General features: G+C 41.4%; 1 protein-coding gene across 2 annotated transcripts in view; it reads right to left on the minus strand.

The window, feature by feature from the left end:
• Positions 1 to 15,373, minus strand: part of LOC125320497 (MOB kinase activator 3B-like) — a 40,123-nt gene extending 24,750 nt beyond the window's left edge. Inside the window, exon 1 of one of the 2 annotated variants that reach the window (XM_048292876.1) lies at positions 15,224 to 15,373. The gene's annotated coding sequence lies outside the window, so the exon portion shown is untranslated. Of the gene's footprint in view, positions 1 to 14,800; positions 15,125 to 15,223 lie in introns of those variants that run through there. The other variant, XM_048292877.1, reaches the window with a different exon arrangement.
• Positions 15,374 to 15,789: the final 416 nt, after the last annotated feature.

Here is a 15,789-nt window from a genome sequence, read left to right on the forward strand (position 1 = left end):
TGTACAAGCATTAGGAACTTTGCATCTCCTATTACTGGGGTAGTGTTTTATAACCGCTCTTTCACTAGCTGCCAAGATGACCTTCTTACAGAAGGATGAACAATAACATTAGTCTGTTTATTACAATTGATTACAAGCAGATGAGAACACTAGTCACAGAAGTCTAACTCAAAGAGTCTGACAATGCAGCCAGATGGAAATTCCTTTGGAAAGTCAAACAGTCCCTCATCCGAGAAAATATTTAGAAATTGAGTTTATTGGGAGGGCATAAAGCTCTTCAGGTCACAATAGAGCAGTGTTTTGACCAGCTGCTTTTTAAACATGACCAGTCCTTTTCATCCCTCTCTTTTCACATGCTTTTTCCTTCCCAAACAATCTAGTTCTATCCCTTTCCCTGCCTTTGGTTTCTCCCCTAAACATCCCATAATAAGTCCTGTGTAATCCTGAAACAGTCTTCCTCTGTATGCTGCAATGTGTCCTCTATCTTCAGGCAGCAAAACCAGGAAGTCTGTGAGGTGCTCCAGCATTGACTCATCTTGATGCATTTCTCTCCCACATCCTGAGGGTGAGGCTGCCCCAGGACAATGGTGGAAGGGGCCTTTCCTCAGAATCCTTACATTGGGTCTCTGCCTGTCACTGTCCCTTGTGCTCCTCTGGGCTTGAGGAGATAGGCTCTGGTGATGGGGCTAGGAGCAGCTGGGGAAAGGGTTACTAAAGCTTCTCCACCTGCCAATGTTTCTCTGTCCTACCTTGTGGAGCACAGGCAAGTTTTTATCACATAAACTAACAGTTTATCACTTTTACTTGTTAAGCAAGAAAAGAGGGCAATGCTGAGGGAAACAAAGACAATATAGAAGCTAAAGTAGCATCTCTCTCAGAATTTAGGGTTGCCCAAAATCAAAACAGATTTTCAGGCCTCAGCCTTTTTTTTTTTTTTTCTGCTTTTTTCATCATTTCTCACAATGCTTTCACTAGACAATCTTGACAAACAGCCTGGGTAAAACTGTATAACACTCACAAGACATGTACTAACTAGATATATCTACTTTGTAAAGATGTAGTTAGAACAGAGGAAAACTAAGAAACTTTGAACCTAAGTATCATTTAGGTGAATACAGATCTGGGATCTCAGTTCCATTCAGTTGACTCCTAGTCCTTTGTACCAGACCTTCAGATTTATCCTCTGGATTTTGTTTTCAGCTCCCGCCTGAGCCACAAAATTTTCATATCCTCATCTGCTTTAGCACAAAGTGGGATCCTCAGACCAAAAGTTCTTTAGCCTTCACTGAAGCATGACAGCCAATGTGAGCACAACAGCAGGACATTTTAATGCTCACATTTGTTACAGACATACAAAACCTGTGACAGAGAGATTTTAAAAATTACTATTATTGTTGTTGTTGTTGACAAAAGCAAGCAACCAAAAAACTGAAACCCAAACCCCATATTCTATCTCACTAGACAAAAAAATGGTTCTTTCAGCAACTCTTGGTCCATCGACCAGACCTCAGAGAAGTGTTTAGGAGGCAAGAACACAATAAAATGCAAAATCCTGAAGCGCAGAAACCAAAGCACAGATGCATAGTTTCTGATTTATTCATTCAAGCCACTCATGTCATTCTCACAGGAAAAGCATTTGCTTATTTACAGAAAGAGGTAAGGAGAGAACCAGTGTGAGGTGCTTGGTCACAGGGTGGATGGTTTGCACTACAAGGTAGAATGTGTATGTCCTTTCTCTGCTTTCAGGGAAGAAGAGTTCTGATTTACAAGGTGGTAATCTCCATGTGGGTTCTCAGATGTTCCCAAATTAGGGGGGTTATATATAATATTAGGTAGAGACAACACAGCTACTCTGAGAAGCAATTGTCCTGACCTGTCCTTAGATAAGCTGCACAAAGCCAACAGGTGTCTGATCCCCAACCCTGAACTGAAGGTTTTTACACAGTATACTCTGTCCTTCATCACTTACAACCACTTCATACTGCCTAATCTCCCCTTGAAATTTTAATTTTTTTCCACAACAATCAAATATTTCATGGGTCTCCTATGAAATGACAATGGAAAGAAAAGAGGGGTGACAGTGTATAAACAGAATACAAACACTGAACAGTGAATCAGATCCACCTTTGTCATGAAGCACTAAGCTGTTTCTCATGTTGCTATAGTACATCAAACTACTGGTCCTTACTTGATTTAAATCAATGTTCCATTTAATGCAAAAGATCCATACACATGTACACCAAATTAAAACCAAAAAGACATCTGTGGCAAATCAATGCACTAAATCTACCATAGCCCTCCTGATTCTCTGTCCAGTCTTTCAAACACATCCCTTCCACAAATTTCATTCATAAATTAACTTCTCTGAAGACCCCTGGGTAGACAATTTGTGCCAACACCACAGTATAAATACAACGTTAGCATCAGCAGAAGTAGAACAGGAATAACTGTGGGAGAGTTACTATATTACTAGGATACTACTGTGTAACTGCTGAAGTCACCCGCTGGTTTGCTAAAGAAACTGCTTATCCACAGCAATCTTGCACTCTGTCAGACTATAACGGGTCCTCCCAACCATCAACAGGATTTATTTTTCTTTTAACAAAACACTTTCTAATCTCAAGATCATCATGGAATTCCTTCACTGCTTGCATCGGTCATGGTTTAACCCCAGCTGGCAATCAAGAACCACACAGCCACTCACTCACTTCTCCCCCTTCCCCAGTGGGAAGGAAAATCTGAAAGAAAAGTGAAACGTGTAGGTTCAAATAAGAACAGTTTAATAAGTGACACAAAATACAACATCATCATCATCATAATGATAAACAACAACAACCACAAAAATAGTGATAAAGAGGAATAAAATCCAAGAAAGGTAAGTGATGCACAATACAATTGCTCATCACCCACTGGCAGTGACAGATCTGCAGCTCCTGTACAATTCCCCCCAGTTTATACACTGGGCATGATGTTCTGTGGTGTGGAATACCCCTTTGACCAGTTCAGGTCAGCTGTCCTGGCTGACCTTCCAGCTGGGCTGGGCTCCCTTCCAGTTTCTTGTGAACCTGCTCACTGGCAGAGCACAGGAAACAACAGTACTGACAGCAACAGCCAAATTGTTAGTGTTTTATCAAAATTATTGTCCTGTTGAATCTAAAATACAGCACTGTACCTGCAATTAGGAAAAAAACTAACCCCATCCCACACAAAATCAGGACAACATCAAATATTTCTGAGCTTATACATTTTCCATATTCTTTTTCAAATATTCCTGTAATGATGCAGGCTGAATAACATAAAGATGAATCACTTTGGTTCACTTTTAGAATTAGCAATCCATAACGATTCCCACAAGAAGAAAAGCAAATCTGCCGCCTAAATACTTTGTAATTTTTGCTTATCTTAATGTTCAACTCAGTCTCCCTTTTCAACCACCAGTGACTTCCTACATTGTGATTACAGGAACCAGTTCAAAAGGCTGGTACTGCACTAGAGGAGATGAGTGATATATAGAAACATGGCACTTTGCTAATGCACATTCAGGTACCAACCAAGCACTTCCATTTCAAGCCACAGTGCTTATGTGGCACTTTCTTAGAACTGTCATTATCAAAGGCTCAGACTGATTCAGATGCTTACAATTCATCCAGTGGTGGCTATCTGCGGTCCTACTATAACCTGACCCAAAGACTTGATAGTCAGAGAAGTACATCAGCCAGACACTGGAAGACAAATTCCAGCATTACCCCAGCTGGAGTAGTCCTGAAGATGGGACATTTTGCTACCAACACAAGTGAATTCAGTCTCCTTGAGAGCTTGTTTTAATGGAAGTGATATCTAGGTACTAGAAAGATGAATTACTTGTCTGTAGAAAAGTCTTGTTAAAGTTAATAATAAGTCGTGTTAATAGTCATGCTTCGGCGAACACAGACCTAGCAGGAGGTTAGCAGAGCTGAGGGAGAAGGATGCACCACTGAGAGTGGACACAATGCAGAATTTATAGGCCACAAGGTCATTTGGCAGAACTCCCAAGATAAAGAAGTAAAAAAGCCAACACTCCAACTGGGTAAAAGGTAATTCTGGCAAGGGAAAAAGACTCAAGAAACCCACTGACTGACAGAAGAGAAAGACTGAGCATGCAGACTAATTAGCAAAAGAAGCAAGGGAATCATTTAACCAAGAGAAGATAGAATACTAATTAATATTAATTTTAATAAGAGAACTATGTAACTTGTAATGAATGAACATTAATGCCTTTGTTTGCTAAAATGTAGAAATAGTAAAAAGTTTGATAGCCTATGTGCTGGGTTTGTGGGTTTGCCACCCATCACCCCTTCCTGTGCAGAACTGTAACTAAATCAAATACCTCAGCTCTGTACATGGATCAGCCTCTTGCATTAACAGGTGAAAGAATCCATTTTGGGACGACAGTCTTGGTGAACCAAATGGGAGAGCTAAAAAGCCTTTCCTGGATCATCTTCTTGTCCCCAGCTAAAGAGAAACAGATCAGAAAGGATTTGGACCAGTTTGACTGGAGACTCCATCAAATCCTCTCCAGTATTGAGGCAGTGAGCAGCTCAAAGGTGTAACACTCCAGAGGTATTTGAGCAAGGGAAAGTGGTGTGAATTTCTGGACTGGTGAGTATCAAATTTTATTTTGTTGTAATTGACCAGCAGGGTTGGTACTTGAAAACTTCAAGCTCTGTGTAAATTGGATAAGGAAGGTTTGGAACAGTAACTGTCACTACACAACAAAAACAATGTGTGAAAGAGGGGAGGGGTCCTCCTATCTTTGCTGCCATGAGGTCAGAGCAGCGTGTAACTAACAACAGGGGATCAGAACTGAGAAATAAATAAATAAATGCCTAGGCTTTAAAATTGTTACACACAAAACTGCATGATAGGAGACAGTGCTTGTCCTTTCTCTGACGACAAGGAGTCGGAGCAGAGAGTAAAAAATTATTTGTGTTGGAGGTCTGGACCTAAGAATAAAGAAATTGGGCAACTGGGTATTGGCAAACCAGACAGCAATGCCACCCTGTAGCCCTTGGGGTTTTATTTTGAAAAACTGGAGTAAGCTGGGGAAGATCCAATAACTAAAGATAAAATGAATAAATACTGTAATCAGTGGTGGATGCCTCATAAGTCAGAGAATGGGGAAAATGGTTTGTTGCAGTTTTATCTTGGAGTTGATGTTTTACTGCTGACTTGGTAAATGGGATCAGTTTTGGTTTATGTTGATGGTTTATGACATTGTGTAGAGACCCAGGTATTCAGAAAAGGTGTATGTTGGAATGAGACACGCTGATACCAAGTACTAAGGAGAAATAGAAAAAGGCAAAGATTGTATGTTCCAGAGGGAATGAGGCAGAAGATGTGTGAATGTTAGTTCCCTCCTTTTCACACCATATAACATTAGAGTCGGGATGGATAAAGAGAATATGGATCAAAATAAAGAGCATATGGGAAGTAAGGATTTTAGTCCTGTTGCTGGCCAGACTCAGGGAAATAATCAACCAGTGATATAGGCATCTTTAAAACAAGCAACAAGGGTCTGCCAGGTTTTATACATGTCCTTTTTTATATTTTGTGTTTGTTGAATTGGAAGTGATCTGTTGGTTTGTACTGAGAGAATCCTGAAGGAATGTATCAGCCTTTGGAAAGTGTTAACCGATAACCCCAACTGGAGGCATACTCAGGCTAGATTGATTACCATGTTGCTGTGGAAAGAAAAGAGACTGGCATTACAAAGGTGAAATAAGCAGAACAAGCAGGGGGCTTGGGGCCTGAAAGGCCCCTACTTTCCCTGCACAAACACACACACACTTTTGGTCTGAATCAATGTGATATTTGTAGGCAGTAAGGGTCATTGAAAAGATGCAAACATTATGATACTGGAGAATTTTTTACAATGAATGAGGAGACCAGGGAAAATATCAAGGAATCCCCAATAGACCCTCTAGTTCCAGTAAAACCAGAGAAACAATGAACTTTTGATAAATAGCAGAGCCACATATTCAGTAAAAACTATCTGTAAGGGCTCAGTAAAGTTACAGCACTGATTTTTTGGGCAGTTCTATGGCCATTCCTACAACTCACAGAGTGGACAACTGGAGACACTAAACTGACTCATGAGTTTCTATATGCCAGAACGTCCCCGTCCTTTGTAGGATGAGATTTATTATGCAAGTTAAATGCTTGAGTTAGAAAGCTCTATATATCTCAAAAGAAAAGGCACAGAAGGCTCAAATCTGTTTACTAATGACCCAGACCTCAGAGGAACTAGAGAGTCAGAAGGAACAGGATTTAAAAGCAATAAACCAAATAACTGTGGACAAATACTTATTTGACTGGTTTGGATTTAAAAGATGCTTTCTTTTGCATTTCAGTGGATAAGAAGAGCCAGACTCTCTCTCACACACCAGGTGAAGAACTTCAGACAACAGGAGGAAGCTTCGGAACCACAGTTTTCTTACTCTGAAATGTAAGGAATTCCTCTTTTTTTTACTTAATGCATCTAAAAATTGAGACCGATTCATCAAGTGATGAAGCAGAACAAAGCTACTCTAAACAGTGAACTATCAAAGATTTTGGAGAAAAAGGCATCTGTCTTAAGAGTTGTATGTACTGATTTTTTTTGCCAACATAGTCATAGCAACATATGCCCCTAGTGAGTCAATGTTGTGTCAACAACAAGGTTATTCTGCTAATAAAATTTAAGCCATTCCCCAAACAAAACAATTTATCCTACTAAAAAGATATTTGTTGTTAAATCAACAAAATTACATCTTGCTTTGATTGCATATATGTTAGCTAGGGATGTGATTCTTTTCCACTGTCATTTCCAATTTAAGAATAAAAGTAAAATTTCTCAAGCAGGACTGCCTCTTCTAGTAAGAATGTGAGCAGATGTAATGCTCTTACCAGATTCTAGCCTGTTAATCTGCCAATACCCTCTGAATCACTAGATTGACTGATTTACTCATTTTTCAATTAAACAGAGTCAAAGCAGAAATGAGCAAAACCTTTGCAACTGTGTGAAACTGAAAACCTTGGCAGGACCATAGTTGATAGAAAGAGCAATTCCTACACAGTGAGTAATACCCAGCAGGTCATACAGATAAAATAAATTCAGAGATGTGAAAGAGAAGCATGTGAGCAAGACAAGACAACCAAGAAACTGCAAGCTGACAGATCTGCAAAAAGGAAAGGACAATAGTGCTGACTGCTTCATCAGGATGACCATCATGGCTCAGAGAAGTTTAGTGCAAATTTGCATTATACTGGCATTGTACATCAAAATCTCATGTTCAGTTTGTCTTTTCCAAGGAACCAAAGTGAACTACCATATAATGAACTTTCTGTGGAAAATGGGTGGTTATTTTCCTCAGCAATGCCTCAGCGAAACAACTGATTTCAGATTCTCCATGGAGATTACCAGGGTCACACAGAAGAACATTATAAGGATCATCTATGAGTTCCTTCAACAGATCTTCCAACTATTTAGCAAAAATCCTCGTGTTGATGCTTGGAATACAAGCAAGATTGAGAAATTCCAGAATGGAATTCATCATCAAATTGAAGAACTGGAAACATGTATGTCAGAAGAGCAATCAAAGGCAAGAAACACTTTTCAAACATGGATCCTAAAAAGCTCTACATACAGCATAAAAAAGTACTTTCAAAGAATCACCAATTTCCTAAAAGATAAGCAATACAGCCATTGTTCCTGGGAAGCAGTTCAAATGGAATTGAGAACATGTATTATAATTTTTGACAGTCTTTTGAAAAAAAAAACTACATAAAGAGGTAAAATCTTCTGTTTTGTTTCTTTTTAATAATACAATAATTTCCCCCTTCTTGATAGGTTTTTCATTTCCACATTTTAATAATTTTCAAATTGATAGCTGGGGCTTGTTTTCAAACTTGTACTCTAAGTTAAACCTGCAGAGTACTCAAATGAAAGGGTACTTGGTATCATTGCTTCTGTCGTAGACAAGCTCTTTAAGAATACAAGTGGATATTGCTCCTGTATTGTCTCTTTGCACTATAAAAAAAGGTTTTGTGGTCTTTACACATAATATAACAGTTGTTTTGCAACCTGAAAAATCTACATGTGGACACTGCATAGATTTTATTTTTGCATTATTTCACTAGTTCAGGAAAAAAGTACACGATGCAGACATGCATAAAGCAGACAGACCTTCCTGTAGTCTTGTACACCATGAAGATCCTAAATTGCAAAACAGATGAGAATTTAAGATGACCAAGACATCTTTAAACTAAAAAAATAATGATAGGTAGTCCTCCCAAACAAGAAAAGTCAATTACCAGCTTTGATTCTTATTTTACAAGTATAATTGTCTTCATAGCCTATGGAGATATATTTCTATTTCTCCAAATATATTTATATGGAGATATTATTATATTTATATATAATAAGAAATATATATTTTTATATATATGAGATATATAGATAGATTTATATACAGCTTTCTATACAGCATATTGAATAACTACAGCATAGATTTTCAGGACATGATTCACAACACTATGTAAAATATGTACACATTCAATGTGCTTCAAGTTCATAAGCAGACAAAATTAATTTTAAAAGAACTACTGTATGAACACAGATATTAACAAATTTCTTCCATTCCTCTCCCATCTTTCTTTCCTTCATGCAGGCAGAACCAAGCAGTACAAGTTACCATCTTCATCAGTTTAACTGTTACTCAAGACACCTTGAATACCCTATGATCTCTGTACCACTCCCTATATATATTAGAAAACTGGATGACTTCTGACATGGATTTTTTCCACCTCATCTTCAAGCATATCTCATTCCTTATATATTTTTATCATAAATGGAATGTGTCCAATTGGAATGTAAGAAGAAAAGAGTTAATATATTTCTGTGCCTTCTGGAACTGGGGAAGAAAAAGGGACTATTTTGACAAAAAATTCCAATGTACTGTTACCGTTACCTGAGGACAGAATGTCAACATTTTGCTAAGAAGTTTGAGGGCTGGACTGTAACTCGGGTTGCCTTCCTTTCCTTTATTCAAATCAAATATGTATCTTAAAATCCCTCCCGACTTTGGGTGGAAAAAAAGAAAGGGAAACTTATTCTGCATGCAGCTATTGTAATGGAATGGTATAATTCCTTATTCCAGGAATGCAACAACAGGGTATTTACAACTGCCTAATTTTAGGCACCCAAATTAGACACTGGGCTAGGGAGATCAGGCCCACCCACTTTCCTCTCACATGCTCCTGCTTTACAGAGTCAGGGAGAAAAGAATGGGTTTCAGACTCCTGAATATAATTCTGCTTTCAATCACCAACAGAAGAGCTTAGTTCTTAACTGGTTGTATAGGGAACATAAGATCAGTTTGGCACATAGATAATGTTCCCAACTTCAATAATCAGTCTCTTTTATTAATTTAAACACTTGGCAACTATGTTGACACTTGAGTGAGGTTTGATGTCTGCAAAATACGTTCAAGTACATTTAATTCTGATTTTTTTTTTAATTGCTGCTTTTAATGCGTGGTTACTGTGGGGAATTAACATAAACCAACTTTGGATACTAAACTCAAGGAAGTTGACGAACTGAAGCCCATGACCTTGAGGTTTCCCTATGCATAATGTATCAGGCAAGATGATGTAAGGTTGTATCAGTGTACCTATATTTATATTGTGCTTTCTGTGCTCTGTTCTGCACTTGGATTCCAGTCTCTAAAATGTCAGGAGTCAGCAGAAGCTTCAGCAGATACCACTGGTAACAACCTTGCAGAGTCTACTGGATTCCAACTGGATTCTATCAGTTCTTCATGGGATCAAAGCACGTTTTAGTTAGGTAATGACAGCACCATGACCTAAAAAAAGCCCATCCTTGGACAGTGTGGAAACATCCACTTCCTTCATCTGTTCTTCTGGGAAGGTACTTCCATCAATATAAAATAGATAATGCCTATTAACTCATGAATTCCCTATTGTCAGTTGTGACTCACACTCCCAAAATGCAGGCTAGTTGGGTTTTTTTGAAAGGGGGAAATAGAGACCTCATTAGATGCAAATTTGGGGTATCCAGGTAAGCTTACCTAACTGATATCAGCTAAGCATTTATAGGGAACACAGTTGTTTAAGAACTGCCTATGCTAGCTCTCTGTAAAAAACCTGTGCTTTTACAAGTTAAAGTTAACTGTGTCTTATGGAAGAAAAAAGAATAACTGTAACCAATACTTTTTTCACATTTCTTACCTGGAATTCAGTCTTAACCCTCCATGACAAACCAATACGCAACTTTCTACTCCTGTGGAAAGAGTTGCATTTTCTGAAACTGAATATGGTCTTCTACTATTTGAAGTCAAATAACTAAGTCTTGACTTTTTTTCCTTACATGAGTACTTAAAAATTAAGTACTGAATGTTTCTATGAAAAATTCTAGACTACTGTTTTACACATAACTCTTACGATTAAACTTTTTTGTAACTTTTTATGACTGCTGTAACTGGAGACCAAAAGAAACAAAACCACATCTGTTTGTTCAGGTTTTTTTAGTGTATTGGCTTTGATATCCCTGTGAATAGACATCACTTCAATGTCTACCTTAATCAAGCACTCTAATACCATGCCAGTGGGTATAAGAACAAAAGGGGGCGGGCTGGGAGAAAGACACTAAAATGGGAAAGTGAAAATAGTATTCTATCATTCTTAGAATTAGTAACAATTTCACAGCCACTTAATTTCTTTTAAGAAAAAACCAATTGACTACATTTCAAGATCCTCTTGATTTTTCTCCTGGCTAAAAGCAGAAAAAGTGAAAGTTCATATTCTGTAGGGAAGCACCACCTGAAACGATCACTGCTAACATTTGTACCATATTGTACTGATCAGTGAAAGGCTGTACTACTTTGAAATACAGATAGTTGTGAGCTGGAAAAGATAAATTGCAATTCTCCCAAGATGAAGAGCTGAAGTAAGGAATGAATTACCAAAGGGCAGGAAATCAGCACCCAGTCACACTTTTCCAGTTTCAGCACACTGGAAGTACCACCCAGTCAAGGCCTGGTATCAGGGCTCATGAAGCTGCTTTAAACACCTGTTCATCACCCTCTCCAGTCACTGGTTCAGAGACTGCACTCATCTATCTGCTAGAATTTGCTTTAAAACTTTAGAGCTGCATATTTTTTTTGGTTTTTGTATGCCCCAATGGTAGTAAGTACTAAATCACAAAAACAAAAATCCAAGACTATTGTTCACTACAGTGGAAAGAGAGTTATTTTTAAGATGGAAGTGGTCATCTACTACCAAGCACCTGGATATATTGCATGATACTATCCACAGAATTTACTAAAGTCTTTCTGGATTAAAAACCTGCATTTCTGTCAGCATAAGGATATGTGGAATCTTCAGAATAAAAAATCAAAAATCAAAAATATTTTTTTATTTGATTGTATTGGTGTGGTAAGCAAATGCCCTCAACAGCAGAAGCGGCACATGTCTTAAATTAAAACTGTCAACAGATTTCCTAGATCAAACAGGTCTTACAAACTCTTGGCCAAAGAGCCCCCTGCTCTTAAAAAGTGTGTTCCCATTAAGCTAATTGATTAGCCTAAGTCCCCTTTTATCTTTCCAGGGTAAATCAAACAACACTGATGGTACACAAGACAGGATGATCCAGTTTTACATCCTTTCTTCCTCCCTTTCCCTCTTTCCAATCTCACATCCTTGTCCTGCTTGAATACTTTTTGAATCTTTTCCTGAGCCCATCAGACCAACAGAAAATTATCCAAAATACCTAAACAAGTTAAATCCATACTTTTGTTCAAAGGTAAAGATTTAAAATCAGGGAAGAACACCCATTGCATTTGAGAACCAGCACAAAAGAGAAAGGGGAGTGTGGTGATGCCTTTTCCTGGTCTTAAAATCAAGAGTCATACATGGTTAGAAGGGGAAAAGGGATTTTACCTTGGTATTTATTTTAAGGATCCTCAGGTGCACACGTCCAGGTCATGTGCATCAAAATGCACCCTACCGAAATGCCCACCCCAAAAGATCAGGTATAACATTATAGGTTTTACTAATTAGCATATCTATCAAAGATTCCCCAATGAGAGGCTCAAGTGAGCCCCCTTCTCTAAGGAACCTTCCCCTGGATGGTTCTATCTTGGTTTACAGAATGTGTTCTGGAGAGGACCTTGGGGTCTGGGGCACACTGATCCCTGGCTACGAAGCTTCTAAAATGCTTAGTCTCTCAGTTTGACAAACAAGTCCAAGAATGTAGGCAAAAAGCACTAGGAATACAGAAGTTGTAAAAAGGTATAACAGGGGTATAAAAGAAAAGGCAAAAATCTTCATGACATCAGTGGCAGCAAGACTGGGTAACAAGAACAGTGACCAAAACCTCCTCTGCTTTCCTTGTCTGGTCCAAATGCCTTTAAAAGAACCTCTCAGTTACTCTGTGCATAACTGATTAACTGATCTTCAGCCATACCTGTAGTTCATTGTAAGTATTTCTCCTTTAATATACTAATATACTAATTACCCATCACCAGAACACTTTAGTGGAAAGTATGGTGTAAATTTCTCTGGAAATAAATCTACTTCTAGAGTACATAGTTTAAAATTCCAGTTATATTTTACTCATTTTAGGTTTCTCTGTCTATCTTATCTGGACAGTCCTTGCCTAAGTCCCTGGCTCAGAAGAGGCTCACAAGATACTCATCTATCTGTCAAAGGTACTACTGAAGCATCTAATCCTGAGATAATACCCTAAAACAGAAGAATGAAAATAACATTGTGTTTTGACTAAAAAATATTCCATCTGAAATCTCAGTTTACCTAATGACTGATAAAGACTAAATATAAAACAAAGACCAGTACCATGTACTGGTTTTTCCTGTAACATTTTTAAACAACTGCTATTCCAAATGACTCTGTGATCCTTGTTCCCAGGGCACTTAGACCTCTCTGCTTCTCTCTGTTTCTATTACAGAGCGCAAGTACTTTCCCCAGGGACCTAAAAATGCCAAGTATTTTGCTGGCAGTTAATAAAGAATATTTTTCAGGAGAGAAACACCAGCAAAGAACCTGAAGTGATCTGGTCCAGTCCCAAGTCTCACATCACTCACTAAGGCGTTCTAAGCAGCACCAGCTACTACACCAATACACCAGCAAACTGTATAAAATCATCATTCCAAGAGGCTGGATGCCAAGCAACATCATGCTATTCTGCACCCACCTCCTTTTCTCTTTAGCACTTTCTGGAACTCAGTATTGCTTGACTGTACTCTACCTTGTACTCCTTTTCTTTCTTTCTTTCTACCCTACACCCCTCTTTCAGATGTGCATATTCTCTGTCAAAAAAAAACACAAACAAAAAACCACAACAAAACAGTTTCCTCCTTCTGATGTTTTTGGTTTTTTTTTTTGGTGTGGTTTGGTTTTTTGTTATGTGGGGGTTTTTTTGTGTTCCAGGAATGCTCTTTTCTGTGTCCCACGGAGCAGGGAAGCACAACTGTCACAACTATTGGTCCACTCAGAGAAGTTTGCAAATCTTGAATAACATGCTTTGCTGTGGAAAAGAGGGAAACAGGCTCTTCTCTTTCTACTGCAGTGCAACCAGTCCATAAAATTTCAAGTTAGGTATGTCCAGAAGATTGTCTCACAAGTATCGCCCATTAAATACATATTATATCTGTGTGTAAAATACAGATGGCTTGGAGAATAGAAGTAATCCCGCTGCCTATTCAAGAAATTACTGAAATCTAATCAAGGGTGGGAAGGGTCCTCAAACACCTCTGTCCTTTTGATAATCATACATGAATAAAATATTCAATCAGAATATTTTATTTATGAAAGCTGTCCACAACCAGCCCCAGAACAGGCTGATTTGACCATCAAATGGGAGCAAGAAGGCCTCTACATCTTCAAATGCCACCTGGCAGCAGTCTTGCCAGAAGACAGATGATCTGCAGGGTCAATCAGCTTCAAGCAGGACTCTGCAGGAGCCTCTGCTAACCAGGGCCGCTCTGTACTTGCACCACAGTTCTTCTCTTTTAACTCAACAGGGAGGTACCTCTAGGGCTTTCGAGTCCTTGCACTGGCAAGTACTCATTTCTCCATGACAAACCCTGGGTCAGTCTCTGAGAAGCCAGCTGTCAGGCTGTCACACTGTGATTGCAAAGACTTGCAGGGATTTCAAACACTGTGTTCCACTAGGGAACAAGGAGTTTAACACAAACCATTTTTCCTTGAGTAACCTTGCAAACTAAAAGTAAAATCCAGCACCCTGAACCTCTGTTTCCACAACTAAAACACCTGGCAGATCAGCTGCACGGCAGGTTTCTTGAAACACTAACTTCGCCCACAGCATTAAAGAAAGTGCAGCAAAATTGCCATTTTCAAGAGACTGTGTCTCAGCGTTTGCTGAGAAGACAAGCTCCCGGCTGCATCTCCCATCCCTTTGCTCAATACGGTTACAACAGGAGCAGCACGCAGGGCTCCGGACCTTGCCTCCCTGCGCCAGAGCACAGTGCAGCGAGGCGGCGAGAGCTCTGCGCCCAGCCGGGCCCAGCTCGTCCCTCCCGCTGTCGGGCACCCGCCGTGGGCAACAGGTCCAAGACAGCCCGCGGTTCCCGCGCAGCACCGAGCCGGCTCCTGAAGCTCTGGAGGAAGCACGCAGCGACCTACCTCTGAGACGGGACGGGGAGAGGGAAAGGGAAACGAACAAATAAACAAACAAAAAACCCACAAAAAATAAAAGGAAAGAGGAGCACTTGGGAAAGCGCACCTTCGCGCGGGCTGTAGCCCAGCGGCTGCTGCTCGGAGCGAAGCGCGCTCACTAGCACCGTCCCGTCCTCTCAGGCAGCATCCAGCACCTGTCATTCCGGCCGGGACCAGGGGCAGGTTCCGCCCCCCGCCCGCGCCTGCCGAAGGACGAGGCTCGGGGCCGCCACGGCAGTGCGGCTGCGGGAGCAGGAGCTCCTCCCGGCGGGGCGGGCACCGGCCGAGCCCCCGCGCACGGCAGTCCCCGCGGGATAGGGAGGAACTGGGCAGGGCTGTCACCTCCGCTCGGACCGAGCGCAGCGGAGAGCGTGCGGCCAGCTGCCGCGCCGCAAACGCGTCCCACTCACGGCGGGAAGTTTGTAGGCGGTGGCACCGACCCTACCCTCGCGTGCCCCGCCCTGACCCATCGCAACCGCCCCCGCCTTACCTCGCACCCCTCTGGGCGCTGCCACCGCCCTTCCAGGTGCCTTCCTCGACTGAGGGCCGGGAAAAGAACGCGACAGCCTGGCTTGGCTTTCCCGCGTACCGTCGGCTCGGCTCGGCTCGGCTCGGCTCGGCTCGGCTCGGCTCGGCTCGGCTCGGCTCGGCTCGGCTCGGCCCGCCTCCCCGGGCGCCACCCCCGTCAGCCCCGGGTCCCCGCGCTCCGCGCGGCCCTCCCGCGGCGTAGGACGCCCCCTCGCGGGCGTTGTGCCCCTGCCCGTACTCGGGGGATCCCGGGTCCAGCGCGCCCCGCGGCCCCAGCACACACCGTCCGGCCCCAGCACACACCGTCCGGCCCCAGCACACACCGTCCGGCCCCAGCACACACCGTCCCAGCACACACCGTCCGGCCCCAGCACACACCGTCCGGCCCCAGCACACACCGTCCCAGCACACACCGTCCGGCCCCAGCACACACTGCCCCAGCACACACCGTCCCAGCACACACCGTCCGGCCCCAGCACACACTGCCCCAGCACACACTGCCCCAGCACACACCGTCCCAGCACACAT

The sequence above is a fragment of the Corvus hawaiiensis genome, chromosome Z (assembly GCF_020740725.1).
Source record: "Corvus hawaiiensis isolate bCorHaw1 chromosome Z, bCorHaw1.pri.cur, whole genome shotgun sequence".
Lineage (NCBI taxonomy): Eukaryota > Metazoa > Chordata > Aves > Passeriformes > Corvidae > Corvus > Corvus hawaiiensis.